Consider the following 10,315-nt stretch of genomic DNA (forward strand, 5'->3'; position numbering starts at 1 on the left):
CCTGGATGAATTGCAAAACGTGATTTGTGAGCCTCACTCAAGATACGTTTCCTAAGATCACCATAACATGGTACCCAAATTATGTTCTGGAAATTCCAAAATTCTCTGCCATCTTTCACAAATTCATATATTAATCCACCCAATCTTTCTTGTTTAATCTTATCCTCCTTTATTGCCTCATGTTGAAATTCTTGCAATTCTTCCTGAATACTTGGTAGTAACTCGACTCGTAAAGCCACAGCCTTGATAGTTCCACTTTTCTCTTGCCAGCTTAAAGCATCAGCCACTACATTTGTCTTTCTTGGATGATACAGAATTTCACAATCATAATCACTAACCAATTCCAACCATCTTTTTCTAATGCATATTCAGATCTTTTTGATGGAACAGATGTTGTAAGCTCTTATGATCTATGAAAATTTGACATTTCGTTCCATATAGGTAGTGCCTCCATATCTTTAAAGCGAATACTACTGCTGCTAATTCCATATCATAAGTAGGATACTATCTTTCATGATCTTTTAACTGTCTTGAAGCATAAGCAATTACCTTTCCACGTTGCATCAGTACACAACCTAAACCCATCTTTGACGCGTCACTATAWACCACAAAATCTTCCATTCCATCTGGCAAGGATAGAATTGGTGCACTGCATAATTTATCCTTTAACATCTGAAAGGCCTAAGCTTGTGCTTCTTTCCACTCATATTTCACATTCTTCTTTGTCAATTTCGTTACTGGAGTGGCTATACGAGAGAAATCTTGTATAAACTTGCGATAATACCCAGCCAATCCAATAAAACTTCTGATTTCAGTTGGGATCTTTGGGGCTTCCCACTTTTCAATGGCTTCAATCTTAATAGGATCCACTTTAATGCCTTCTTTTGAATTAACATGTCCCAAAAACTGAACCTCTCTCAGCCAAAATTCACACTTTGACATCTTAGCATACAGTCTTTCTTGTTTCAGCAATTCCAGGAGTAATATCAAATGATAAGCATGCTCTTCTTTCGACCGAGAATATATCAAAATATCGTCAATGAAACAATCACAAATTTATCAAGATAGGGACGACATACCCTATTCATCATATCCATAAAGGCTGTAGGCGCATTTGTGAGTCCAAATGGCATAACCAGAAATTTATAATGACCATAACGTGTACGGAATGCCGTTTTCGGCACATCTTCATTCCAAATCTTCAATTGATGGTAACCGGATCGTAAATCAATTTTCGAAAAATAAGTGCCAATTGATCAAACAAATCATCAATTCTTGGAAGAGGATACTTGTTTTTTATTGTTAATTTATTCAGCTCCCGGTAATCAATGCACATTCTCATTGACCCATCCTTCTTYTTMACAAATAGCRCCGRTGCACCCCATGGAGAAGTACTTGGTCGGACAAAATCTTTATCCAACAATTCCTTCAATTGAGACATTAACTCCTTTAATTCAGAAGGAGCTAATCTATATGGTGCACATGCAACTGGTGCTGCTCCAGGAAGTAATTCAATCTGAAATTCTATTGTTTGATCCGGAGGTAGACTTATCAAGTCTTCGGGAAATACTTCTGGAAACTCTCGTACAACTGGGAGATTCTCCATCTTTTCCTTTTCTTTCTTTATGTCAATGACGTAAGCAATAAAACTAGCACATCCTTTCTATACATATTTTCGAGCCTTTAAAACCGAGATAAGACTTGAGTAACGATCCCGTCGTTCCCCGTAAATTACAACCTTTCCTTCATCTGATAAGTCTATATGGATCATCTTTTCATCACAGATTATGTTAGCTTGATTTTTAGCTAACCAATCCATGCCGATAATTATATCAAACTCTCTTAAAGGCAAAGAAAATAATTGTATATGCACCTCACACGCTTCTATGCTTATAGAACATTCATCTATCATTTCCTTAACCAGTACTTCACTATCGTTTGCTATCTCCACAATTAAATCCTTATTCAAGGTTTTAGATTCTAAATGTGCGCAGTTAACAAACGACAGTGATACAAAAGAACGATTTGCACCAGAGTCAAATAAAACTTTGGCACATACTGATTTAACAAGGAATGTACATGTCACCACTTCAGGATGTTCTTCTGCTTCGCCTTTCGTCATCTGAAAGGCTCTTCCTTTAGAAATTGGCTCCCCATGTCTCATCTCTCCATGACCACTTGGATTAATACGATTAACTATTGACCCACGACCAATTGGAACATAACCAAATCCTCGGCCCCCAGAGTATCCAGATCCTCGGCCTCCAGCAAAACCAGACCCTCGTCCCTTAGCTTGTGGACAATCRRYGTTTACATGTTGAGAGGAATTGCAGGTAAAACATCTTCGCACCATTCGACAGTCTCGAGCTATATGTCCCGATTCCTGATATTTAAAACATACTCGCAACTCGGTATTGCAGTTTTCTTGATGTATCTTATGACATCATGTACATGCCTTATCAGCAAACCTTGGGACTGGACGATTCAAATTTTCCATAAACCTTGGTCTACGAAAATCAATCATTGTAGTTTCCCCTTTTCTTTTATCCCCAACCCTTTCTCGTGGCTGACGATTGATGTCCTGTTCTAGTATCTCGGCAGCGTCAACTGTTGCTTGAAATATTGTTGGGTTTCTGGATATCACATATTTTCGGAGATTAGACTCCAAACCCCAGATGTAATTTCTTACTTTACTGTTTTTAGATATGATGTAGGCTTCAGCGAACCGAGATTGTTCCATGAAAACTTCCGTATACTGACAAACTGACATGTTTCCTTGTTCTAGACGAAGGAAATCATCTTCTAGTTTTCGTACTGCCGCTTCAGGACAATATTGCAACTTAAATTTTATCACGAATTCTTCCCATAACATGGTTTTCAAAATATTTGGATCTGAACTTGATAGAATCTCCCACCAATATAAAGCACTTGACCTCAGACAAGATACGACAAACATAACTTTATCTTCCTCTGCGCTTTTGCTGATCTGCAGACTTAGCTCAACTTTCTTAAGCCAACACATGGCTTTGACAGGGTCACATTCACTAGAAAATTTAGGAGCTTTACAAGCAAGAAACATTTTAATATCTCCTCCCTTATGAACTAAAAATGAAGTAAGGGGCACAGATGTAACTGTTGCCGGTGTACTAGCTCCGGCTTCTTCCTGATAGTCAGGATCCCTTATTATTTCTGGGTTACTTTGTGCCGAACGTCCCAACAAATTTACCAAATTCTCTTGAAACTTTCCCAATTCGGAAGCTAGCATTTCTTGAGTTATAAAACCAGAATCAGGAACATTATGTCCACCCCCTGTTCTTCCTTTTCCACGGCCGGATATTGAACTTTCTTGTGCCGATAATTCTTGTTCCATACGAGTTTCTTGTCTAGTATTTCTCCCTCTTCCTCGACCCCTGCTTCGACTTTGCGTTTCTATAATCATCATATTTTCCAGGTCTTCTTCTTGGGTTAAATTTCCTCTCCACCGACCTCTTCCATAACCGGTAGAGGTCCTTCCTGATCGGTTAGGATTATCTGCCATTTTCAGTGTATGTCTCTTTCTGTCACAATAAACATATATGATTATTCATATAATCAAAGTATGATAACACATTTATCCTTGAGTCTATCTATAACTCATGATTACATCAGTCATATGTAATCTAACTTTATCATATCTTATCCTCATAATAGGTTTAGTTATAACATATTCCCATGTTCATAGACCCAATGAAACCTATTATCATATCTTTCACACCTCCAGTTTAAGTCTAAGTATTAACAAATACCCAGATCCCTTAAACTAAGGCTCTGATACCAACTATAACAATCCACAATTTGCACCAACATATAATTCACAATAAACATATATAATTCAGATAATCATTTATCATCACCTTAAACGTTATATTGTTTACAAAATATAAGTAAATATGGGTTAACAAAAACATTGTCTATTACAAAATATATAACTAAGAATCTTTGTTTTAAGCTTTCCCCTTGCCTTTGTCTTGAGATGAATTATGACCTGCAAAATAGATTAGTCCAACAATGGTGCGTGAGACCAAATGGTCTAGTGAGTGTACTATACTCATACAAACATAAATTCCAAAATCCAAGATTTATAATATACCTGGACATTTATATATATATATATATATATATATATTATCTATTATCTTCCTCGCGGTTACACCGCCATTACCTCTCTATCTCTCTCTCGTGGTTACACCGCCTTACCTCTTTCTCGCGGTTACACCGCCATTATTTCTTCTCTCTTGCGGTTACACCACCATTACCTCTTCCTCTCTCGTGGTTACACCGCCATTACCTCTCTTTCTCTTTCTCGTGGTTACACCGCCATTATTTCTTCTCTCTCACGATTACACCGCCATTACCTCTTCTCTCTCTCTCGTAGTTACACCGCCATTACCTCTTCCTTTCTCAAACTTAGAATAAAATTCCATTTATAACTTTAACCAGACTTGCAATCTGGTTAACTTCAACCGGATAAGTAGTCCAGACACTAGCCGGATAAGTAATCTGGACATCACCTAATCGGAATACTTGGCCAATTTAGATGTTAATATGAAGGGCTCTTGATCGGTTTCACTTAAATCTGGATGAGCCTTGAGCGATTTAGCTCTAACCCGGATAACCCTTGGCCGGTTTAAAAGGTAAACCGAATGAAACTTGACCGGTTTAAGGAATACATCAGACGAGTCTTCATCCGATTTAGGATGAATCCGGATAGGCCTTCATCTGGTTTAGGATGAATCCGGACAAACCTTCATTCGGTTTAGGATGAATCCGGATGATATACAATACAATTCATAATAAGAAAATTCTAATAGCAACTGAATTATGTACATATGATTACTATACAAAGCATATTACACTCACCTTAAACCAAAATCCTAGTTAAGATGTGAGTCCTCTTCAGCCGATGTTGATGAATGCTATATGGAGAATTTTCCAAGTAATAAAGGTTGTCCTAAGGAAAAACCAAAACCTTCCCTTTCATATGCACTTGCTATTTATAGCAAGTGCATAGCTGCCATTTCTCACAATAAGCCCACACTCACACATCACCATGTATACTTACACACACACACACACATACATATATATATATATATTCTAATTATTTTGAGAACAAAATAATTACACCAATCATTATAATAGGCCCACAGAGGTCGATATGGATCATGTTCGAGGGCTTGGTGTAGGAGGTTTCTGACTTTGTTATGTGGGAGGCCCACTTCAGCTTCCCCATCTCCCAGGCTGAGCATAGATGATCCTTTTCAAATTTGAGATTAGGAATCCCTTTGACCAGCTTCTGTTTGGCTAACTTCTTGAGAACATCAAAATTTAGATGTGAGAACTTTTGGTGCCATAGCCAATTTTCATCACTCTTGTGGGAGACAAGGCAGAGAGTGTCTTTTCCCACAGAGGAGTGAAAGTCCATAAGATAGAGATTCCCTTCTCTCTTCGCCTTGATGATGGTTTGGCCAGGCTTTGTTTCGATGATGTAGAAACCCTTGCAAAATCTGACTTCAAGACCCTTGTCGCAGAACTGGCTTATGCTTAGTAAGTTGTGCTTTAGACCTTCAACATAAGCCATTTTGCTGATGGAGATGTTGCCTTTGATAAGTGTGTTGTATCCCTTGATGGTACCTTTGCTGTTGTCTCCAAAAGTGACAGAGCCTCCAGATTTGTCGATGAAGGAGGACAGCTGACTTTTATCACCAGTCATGTGCCTGGAGCAACATGAATCCATATACCATGGTTGCACATGTTGGTCCTGCAAGATAAGTTAAGGGTTTTTAGGTGTACCCATTTCATAATGGGTCCTCGTTTGTTAGTCGGGGATACGATCTTTTTCTTTTCATCAGCCCTCTTGGGATTGGGCTGATTTCTATTACCCTTAGCCTTTGCAGGCTTGGGTTTGTTTTCATTTCCCTTGGCCTTTGTAGGCTTGGGATTTTTCATGTTTTCATTGGTTTGAACATTATAGTGATAGACGTGTTTGGAAAACATGCAGCGATGAGTTAACATGTGATTCCTCAGATTTTGTAAAAGAGCTAAACATTGGCAGCTGGGAGTTTTAGGACAAGAATGTTTAACTTTCTTTTTATTCGATGAAGCAGAAGTGAAAGCAGAGGATGAAAATTTTGTCCTAGGATTAGTTGTTTTTACAAACTTTCTATCTAGTGCAGATTTTTTATTTGTAGGAGCAGGCTTAGGCTTTACTTATTTCTTGAGGATGGGCTTCTTTTCTTCAGCTGAAGGAGAATAAAAGTGTTGGTTAAAATGTTCAGAGGCAGGCCACTTCTGTTTCTGTATGCGAGTAAACTTAATGAATTTAGATGAAGTGTTTGGGCCATGTGAAGTATCGTTGGCAGACTTGGCATTACTCAATTTTTCTTTTCCTTTGTCTGAAGCTTTCATAGGTTCTGGAACATCAGATTTCAATGGGGCCTTGAAAGTTTGAGGTTTCTTATCCTCAATGATCTCTGGTGATTCACAGACTATCTCTTCTTTAGAGTCAGAATCACGAAAGTCTCTTGTGGATTTCTCGAAATCAAAACTCTCATGGATGTTTGTGGGAGTAATGGGTTCAAAGGTTGATAGTTCAAAGTGATTTGTTGGTAGTTCCATCGCTTTTGATTTCTTAGATGAACTTCCAATCTCACTTGGATGGTTCATCGATTTATCAAATGATGGTTCCTTACTAAGATTCTCTTTCCCATCAACAGCACTTGCTGATGATTTTGTGGGATTGACAACCAGAGGCTCTGGTTTAACCATAAGGTTTCCATCGGTCTCTGGTGTGAAGGAATCATTCCCTTCATCAGAATTCTTACATGTGCTAGTCTCATACACCACATTCTCAAAATCCTGTCTCAAGAGAATAGTTTTTCTATCGACTTTAACCCTTTAGAAGTTTGCTTTGGGTTTTGGGAAAAAGTCGGGTTTTTAATGCATCCAAGTTTGAAAGTCGATTCAAGGGTGGATTTCTTGGTTTCGATGAAAAAATCTAGATCATTGAATCCAATCCCTTGATAATCCTTTTGACCGTTAAGTTTTTCATAGACGTCTTGGGCATCTTTGTATTTTCTTCATTGGGAGTTCGTTGGTTTGAAGCTTCTGATGAAGAATCTCCCTTTCTTTTTGGAAGAAATCCTTAAGAGCCAATGAGTTTAGCCTTTCTGCCTCAGATTCCTTTAGGGCCTTTACCTTCTTTTCTAAATCCTTAGTTATTTTCTTGTTTAGATCCAGAAGTTTTTCTTCCTCTGATTTTTTGAGTAATGCGATGCGAGTCTTTTCTTTTTCCAGTTCAACTTTTTCTTTAGTGAAAAGATTAGTCTCTCTCTCTTGTAGAAACTGACTTCTTTTTCCGCTTTTATTCTTTCAGATTTTTCAAAGTTCAATTTTTCTTTAAGTTTTAGAAAATCTTCTGAAAGTTTAATAACCCTTAACTCTAGCTTTGATGGAGCATAGTTGGTTTCATTGATGGAACGGTCACATATCTTTTCATATGAGTGCCTTGTCCTCTTAATCAGACGAAGAATCAGACACCCAATTTTCCTTTTCAGCCATCAGGCTTCGCTCCTTCGCATTGTACTTGTATTTATTTTTATAGTAGTCAGCATCCTTCACCAAGCGTCCTCTGCATTCCTTTGAAAAATGTCCTATCTTCCCGCATCTGTAGCAACGAAGATCATTTTTCCTACCATCTTCTCTTTTTCTTCTCTTCTCTCCTCTCTTTCTTCTCTTCCCTCTCTTCTTTCTTCCTTCTGATGGAACTTCATTGGCTTCTGGTCATATGACGGCTGGTACTTCTCCCTTATGGAGTCTCTTCTTTCATATGGCTTTTTGACGAACTATTTCTAGAACTGTTTCGTTATCAAGGCCAGAGATTTGGCGAAGGCTTTAAGGTCATCATCAGAATCAGATGGCTCTTCTTCAGATTCTGACTCTACTATGAGTTCCTTCTTGTTCTTCTTTCTTTGTTCTCTAGTGGAGATCCTTGAAACTTCTTTTTCTTCTGCAGCAAGGGCAAGAGGTCCATCGATGGACACTTCTCTCTTCATTATGTCCTTTTCTTGTGCAGCAAGTGTTCCAGAGACGTCATGAAGCGACCAACTGTCTAAGTCCTGATTTGCTTGGAGGGACATCGACAGCTCAGTCCACTCATCAACGAGACTCTTGAGAAACAGAACGTTGTTTTCTTACTTCATCCTACAGATGTCATTTCAGTGATATTGATTGATCAATGTGTTGAAACGATCATAAGTCTTCTGAATCGGTTCATCAGGGAGAGCCTTGAAATTTGTGTACTTGTTTAGGCATTGAGCCCTATGGTTTTTCTTCATTTTTGCACCTCCTTCCAGTTGGCTCGCCAGCTCATCCCATATTTCCTTCACTGTGGTGCATGCATCGAGGGATTGAAATATGTCATTGGGAATGGCCATTATGATCAGCCTCTTAGCTTTTCTGTTTGCCTCTACACGCTCCAGGTCATCCTCGTCCCAATTCTTTTCATTTTTGGGCATGAAGTAAGCAGCAACTTCTACAGTAGTGCTCGTTCCTGGGACTCTTGGAACAAGAGTCTGAGAAATGTAAGGACTCTCCATGACAGATCTGAGAAGATTCCTGTCCATCCCCTCCAGAAAGTTCACCATCCTTATCCTCCATTGCGGATACTTTTCTTCTTGAAGAGTTGGAGGTTTGGTGAGGGAACCTACACTATATGCAGAATTACAGTTTGCCATTAGAGATTTTTAAGAGAAGAAAAGTGCACTTTTTGGAGAAGATGAGTATGAACTCGAATTTAAAATGAATGGAAAAACGAATTGAGAGATTTTGATATGATCGTTTTGATTGAAGAACAATCAATTGCCTCTGATACCAATTGTTGATCCCAGATCTCTCAATAACACTGATATTTAAGCTATGAATAACCTAAATATGTCGTGTAAATGGAAAAAGTGAAAAACACACAAGAACACAATAATAATATTCAAGAATATAGTTGAGTGTCGAATGATTCATTTTATTCAAATGATTTGGCGAAAAAGCGTAAAGGATTACATGAAAGGTAAAGCCTATATATACCAGAAAGCTAATTATGGAGATTGCTATCTATGGAAGATATTTAGCAAATCTCTTATGAAAAGGAAAGCAATCTAGACTAATGGAAAGCAAATAAATCTAAGTATGGACTGAAGAATCCAGCAGTCGATTTGCCATCTCCAGTTGTCTTCTATGGGGTGTGTTCAACCAAGTCTCTGTGATCTTATTCATCGGGTGCCTCTGGTTGAACTATCGTAGAAAACTCCAAGTGTTGGTAACCAGAGGGGTTATGGAGATGCGCAGTTGCACCTCTGGATGGTCATCGCACCTCTAGTTGTATTGGACACTTAGTCTTTTTGCTTGAAAGTCTTCCATCGGCCTTCTGCTCTTTCACACTTGTTGTTTTTCATTACTTTTACAAATATGAGTTATGGGGTCTAACAGTTTCAATGGTGGTTGTTTGGTTTCAGGTCAAGGTATAAGAATTTTGGAAATATGCCTTCATCAGGGTCAGTAATGTTTGTTGACTGGGAGTAAGAGGGTGTCGAGATCTAACAGATGGAATGGTGTTCTTGTAACACCTGGAATTTTCTTTACTCCAACCACGTTAGTATTCCTTATCTCCATCTCCGTCTCGTCAGCGCATGGCAAGCGTGCTCTAAATCTATATATATATATATATAGATTTATATATTACATTTACATATTTGGAGTTTAGGCCCACTTTGTTTTTATTTATGTGCTTCTAATAAAAAGAAAAGGAGAATGCATTATTATGAACTTTGGATTTGAATGAGTTATCAAAAAGGGTTTATTTCTTGAAAAGGGAGGGGGGGTATTACCCTCTACATCTTAATCCTAACCCTTAGACTTTCCACACCCTGGAAGATTTTCCTATGGACTTTGAGTCCCTACCTGCAAATTCTATTTTGGAAGGAGGGTTATGCTTATATTCGGGAAGAGGGACTGCACCTGAGGAGAAAAAAAAAGAGCAAAAGAATTCCTTTCATTGGAGAGAAGGAGGAGGGAAATCAAAGAGGGGAAGGAGAACGACGACAAGAGCACGGGAAAAACAATAGGCACGAAGGAGAGGTTTCCCTCACTTCTCGACCGGGCAACAGGCGGCTGTGCTGCCATCGCACCGTGCCAAAACCAGTAAGCACTAAGGTGTTGTGTCTCCGTTTCTTTTCGCAACCAAACAGCATCGAGCAGCTATGTTCCATCTTCTGCCATAACAGCG

This window comes from Cynara cardunculus, assembly GCF_001531365.2.
Source record: "Cynara cardunculus var. scolymus isolate 2C chromosome LG 14, CcrdV1, whole genome shotgun sequence".
NCBI lineage: Eukaryota > Viridiplantae > Streptophyta > Magnoliopsida > Asterales > Asteraceae > Cynara > Cynara cardunculus.